Genomic DNA, 5979 nt, shown 5'->3' with positions numbered 1-5979 from the left:
GTAAAACTGCTGGGAAATGAGTGACAGTGAAACAGGATACTCAAATCTATTACTATTTACCTATTCACAGTATTTCCTCTGCAGAAAATTTTTAAGTTTCAAAGGATTTGCATACAAAAAGAGTGCTTATATTATTAGTATATATATGAAAAAAAAAAAAATTTCGCCTGAATCCCTAAGAAAAGTAAAGGTTTTATGCTACTGAAAATATATTTTTTATTCAATTATAACCAAAACATTAAAAAAAATTAGATCATTTTTTGACCATATTTTCAAAATTAATGTGTACGTTAAGCCATGATACTATGACTAACGAGATAGGATCTTCCCGTAGCACAAAATCGGTCGTGTTCGCGCATGCCGTCATTGGAGAGTAGAATTTGAATTCTTGTTAAAGTTAAATGGGATTTTTATGCATTCTGTGATGAAATTATTCAATTAGCAAAATAATAATATTATTAAAGATTATTTTGACACATACAAAAAACTGACATTACGGACGTGCAACTCTCCAATTACGTCACGACTTATGCGCAATATCTTATCTTCTTAAGGGCGCGTTCAGCAGACGGAGCAGCTACCGCTCCGCTACTTCCGAATCCATCGGTTAGCGCTGGACCAAATGTCATAAGTCAAAACCTGCTGGATTCCGCTACCGCTACCTTATCTGTCAATGTCAAATAATTTGTCATTTTAAAAATTAAATATTTTTGTTCTTTGTTTACGTTTGTCAGTAGATTACCAATTTAGCTTGACTTTTAAATATTATTTAACTTTACGTCACATTCATATAATAGGAATATAGAAAGGAATGACATAATTAGAGTATTAGTGGAAGAACTTGCGGACGAGGAAAATAATATCCAGCTAATTGGAAATGTTGTGGATCAGTTGACACAAAATGAAGAATTAGAGCTAAATAATGTTGAGAGAGCTCAAGTGCCTCCTAATCAAAATTTTTATGAGGAAACCATTCACCAATAATATATGGGAGATCTTTTTGTAAAGCATTTTCGCATGAGTAGGGAATGTGATGAAGTAGGTTTTAGTAGATTATTAGTTCTTTGAAAACTACATATAAATATTTTAGGTAATTACTCAGCAACTAGGAAATTTAGGAGTTATACCCATTTCAATTCAATACCCTACAATTCCTTTAGATAAAAAGTGGAACATCTATTAATGTGGCGAAAAGGCAAATAGAATGATGATACTTGTATATATTTTGGTTCATTAATATTTATGTTATATTTACAAACTTTTCTTATTTGGCTTATAAACACACTTTCCTCTGTAAAATAATTAATTTTAATAAAACAAAACCTACTAAAAATATATCATTTTATTTACAACATTTTACAAGTTTTATTTACAGTGCTATAAATGTAGTTAATACAATAAACTGATTTGGAAGAAGAATATATGAATAGTATGATTACAAAAAAAAATAACATATACAGTCACAAAATAAGATAACAAATCAATTCAGAAAAAGTCACAAGGTATAATGGTATTAAGTTATCTAATGCATGCAGATAATGTAACACTAAACACAATACAAAAGCTGAAGTCGAAAGTATTACAAAGTTGGATCAGAATTATCACTTTTGAAGGGGAAAACTGATAGATTAAAAATTTGGAGCTTCTTTGAAGAGTTAGCTAATAGAAGAGTTCTGGGAGTAAAGCTGTTATAAGAGTAATTGAATCTATGAAAAGAATATAAAAAGTCTGCACATACCTAGTTGCAATATTGGAGAATAATAAACAAATATTTTGGAGAGAAGTTTGAAGCAGGTGCACAGGCTGTTGATAATTTTAAATAGAACTATTAAGTCTCTTTGATTTCTATATACCTCAAGAGAAGTTCAGTATACATTCTAATGCAACATATTCACAGTATACATGCATCCATACAATGGCATGATAGAAAATTGGACAGTCTTAAGTTTCAGTTTAGATGCAATGTAATAGGGGGACAAAACTGTAGACCAGTAAATGAAAAGGGATCTAACCATGGAGAAGGAGATCAAATAGCAGAGATGTAAGAAAAATCTTTGATGGTTCTCTTCACAAATCCAAGTAGCTTCATAGATTTCTGTATTGTTGTGGAAATGTGTGATTTATAGTTAGAGTCAAGGTTCACACCTAGATCCTTGGTTTCAAAAGTAGAATATATGGTTAAATTGTGTTTACTATATTCGAATATTATTGGGGTATGAGGAAGGTGCAAATGAAAACTATGACATTTTGACGCATCCAAATACCATTTTGTGTGCTCCACTTAGAGGCGATCAATATCCTTTTGCAGACTTCGGCCTGGCATTTGTTTATTTTAAAGCATTTTAAATCGTCAGTAAATATATAGTAAATTTTCACTTACTTGGAAACAACATATTAGATAGTTGACAATTAGATTAAACATTACACACAATTATCATCTAAATAAGGAAAGCTATATAGTGCCTGAAAGAAAGACTTTGATATGTAAGTAATAAAACCATCAACGAATTGAAACAATAATTACATCTATAGGCATGATAACAACAGAACTAAAAAACCAGAAACAGAGAGGAATAACACCAGCTTTCAGAACAAACAATTACTTAAGCAAATATAATAAGCACCAGAGCCAACATAAAAAACATTTATACAGTGGGGTATAACAAACTTAATCAAAACCCAACATACAATATTACATCTGTTAAACTGGTAGAACCTTAAACAAATGTATACCAGAACACAAAAGAGCTTTCAACAACAAAAAACAGAGTCTACATGCACACTTCACCTTTTATATCATAATAATTCATTTAGTGAACAATTTCAAATCCTTATATTAAGAAATTTATGAACCCTCACACTGCACCATAGTGAAAAAAAAGGACCATTCTGGCTGTATATCTTTTTAACTCTATATACACACAAAATTAAAATCTAAGTATATATCTACACATTTCTTTAAAAAAAAAACCTTAATTTGTGTTAGTTAGAGGTGAGAATCACTATATGATTCACGCAGCCTTGTTGACTGATATCGTATATTACAGCAGTGTGCATCAAATGCCGATTCACACAAAAACAAGTCCATATGATTCATGCGACCGTGTTTATCAATGTAATATCGTTTATTACAATTATATGTCCATTTCCACAATATAGGCCATTTTACAGAAAAATACAATTTTGCTCTAAATGAATATTATTTATTTCCAACTGTTAGCCCGTAGGTGTTTGTTGATTTCACTGTGTACTCTGTGCAATTCTTTATACTGTGAAAATGAGTTAAAAAAAAACAAGAGAAACTAAATAGTGTAATGAAAACAATATTTTTTTAATATATAAAGTTTTTGTTAATTTCTTATTAAAATAACAATGTATTTAAATAATAGTTTTCGTTAAAAAATAAATATATAATAGTTGACTTAAGTAGTTTTTATCAGTAACCCACTTTTCAGGCTGTGAGAATCAAACATTGGTTCACATATTTCAGAGGCCAAATATAGTTTCTGTTGCTTACAGCCGTCTACATTTAAACTGCATTAATGATACTTTGATATGAGAGACCACAATTGCTTCTCAGAGCTTTCATAATTTGTGATGTGTGAGCATTACAAATGCGTGTGTATTCGATATTTGATTCTCGCGGCTGTAAAATCGTATTACCCGTGTATCACATTATGCTTCTCATGGCAGTGAGATGTATTAAAATATACAGATATAATTCTGAATGACCAATTTGAGACATACAGCTTTCCCCTTCTTTATTTGTTCAGAGACTATAAAGTGTAAAACAGACATTTGTTTGTCAATTGAGAAAGACAAAATGCTGAAATAGCTGTAGTGGGAAGAAATTATAATAAAAGTTATAGAGATGTAGAAAACAAAAGTTTTCAGAGTTTTCTTTTTAGATAACATTAACTATAAGTAATGATCAATTTCGACGTAAACATTTTTAATAGCTAATATATGAAGTGAAAAGAAAGTATGAACAAAACATGAAGGAATGGAACCAAACAGTCATTAAATTGTAAAGATAAATGAGGGGCTGAGAGGAAAAGTGGTACAAGTGACATTTTGTATAAAAGTGAGATATGTGCATGAGTAGCTAGAGGATGTTGAGATTTATTAATATAAAAATGGTACAAGTACAAAACACACTACAGTACGGACATCTGTATGTGAGAAGTAAAAGCTCTCACCAATTTCTGGTAATGGTTTTCTGTATAAGTGGTCCAAGGTTACATGTCCCACTTTTGTTCTAAACCTTATGTAGTTGTTTGTGACAGCCACGTTTTAAAAGTGTGCAGGAATATTAATACAATTTGTGAAATAGTCTTAAAATAATGCAAGGTAAGTCTTCAATGCGTTTTATATTTTTTCAATTGTTATTTTATAGGGTTATTTTATTTATCTATGTCTTCAAAAAGTAGTAGTTGAAAGAAACTTATAGCATAACCTTAAAATGTTTCTTTTTTGTTTCAGAATCTGACAGTTATTCGGAATATGACGATTCAGAAGAGGACAGAAACTATAGTCCAATAGAAGAAAGTAGTAGCGATAGTAATCATGATCTACAAAACATTGCAGATGTTCATTTAAACAAGTCATTAAAGAAAAAGGGCAAAAAACGTTTGAGATATAGCGATTTAGATAAGAGGCAAGTAAGAAAACGAAAAAGAAATGCAGGTGAGGAATACGTAGGCTATAAAAACAAGTTAGTAAAAGCAAGAAGTTTGCAAAATTATATACATACTTGCAGATTTCAGTGTCAAAAATTCACCGATGAAGAAAGACAGGAAATATTTAACCAATTCTGGGGTCTAGGAAATTGGAATCTGCAGAATGCATTCATTACGTCTTGTACAGAGATCGCTTTGCCCAAACGACGACGTACAGAAGCTGTTACTAATAAAGGAAAGAGCGTTACTATCAAACTAAAAAATATGAGAGTTTGCAAAATGTTTTTCTTAAAAACTTTGGATATCAGCAATGGACGTTATTCGAGAATTTTAAATGGGATATCTGACGTTGGAATCACCGCTGTTGATAAAAGAGGAAGAGCTCCATGTCCTAATAAACTATCACAGGATGTAATTGATAAGGTAAAATGACATATTGATATGTTTCCAAAATATACCAGCCATTACACCAGACATTACAATCCCCGTAGACGGTACCTTCCTTCATTTTTGACCATAAGAAAAATGTATAAGTGTTACCTAGAGCATTGTCAAGAAAATAACGAAGCTCCTGTCAAGGAATGGTTCTACAGGAGAGTGTTTAATACCGAATTTAATCTAAGTTTTCATCATCCCTTGTCCGATACTTGTAATACGTGCGATAAGTTCGAAACATCAATAAAATCGTGCACAAGTGAGTCAGATAAAAAGAAAATAATGTGCGAGAGAGCTTCATCACCGAAAAGCCGAATCGGGAATACAAGCCAAAAAAGAGGCAAAAATAGTGGCTGAAACTTCAAGGAATGAAGAAGTGGTATCAGTTTGTTTCGATCTACAAAAAACTTTACCTACACCAGCACTTACAACCAACAAAGTGTTTTATATGCGAGTATTATGGACATATAATTTTGGAGTCCATAATTTGGGCAAGAAATGTGCTTCAATGTATATGTGGGATGAATGGGTAGCATCCAGAGGCTCTATGGAAGTTTCTTCATGTCTTTGGAAATTTATTGCTGGTCTTAATCAAAATACACGACATCTTATTGCATTTAGTGATTCTTGTTCGGGACAAAATAAGAATAAAAATATTGTGAAATTTTTTATGTATGTGGTTAAAGAAACTCAGCTAGAAATAATAGACCACAAATTCCTTGAACCGGGACATACCTTCATGGAATGCGATGAAGATTTCGGAGTCATTGAAAAGTACAAAAAGCAAGTACCTTATATTTTTGTACCCAGTGAGTGGATGAATGCTGTGAGAAACAGTTCTAAGAAGTTTAAATGTGAAGAAATG

At 31.5% G+C, this 5979-nt stretch overlaps 1 long non-coding RNA gene across 1 annotated transcript; it reads left to right on the top strand.

Moving 5' to 3' along the window:
- The first annotated feature begins 562 nt into the window (after nt 1-562).
- Nucleotides 563-1586, top strand: LOC140451161 (uncharacterized). Its single transcript, XR_011952029.1, has 2 exons — nt 563-1038; nt 1091-1586. It is a non-coding gene; the product is annotated as an uncharacterized lncRNA (long non-coding RNA).
- Nucleotides 1587-5979: the final 4393 nt, after the last annotated feature.

Source organism: Diabrotica undecimpunctata, chromosome 1 (genome assembly GCF_040954645.1).
Source record: "Diabrotica undecimpunctata isolate CICGRU chromosome 1, icDiaUnde3, whole genome shotgun sequence".
NCBI lineage: Eukaryota > Metazoa > Arthropoda > Insecta > Coleoptera > Chrysomelidae > Diabrotica > Diabrotica undecimpunctata.
Note: the sequence above shows the minus strand (reverse complement) of the source record. Positions and strands in the feature narration are given on the sequence as shown.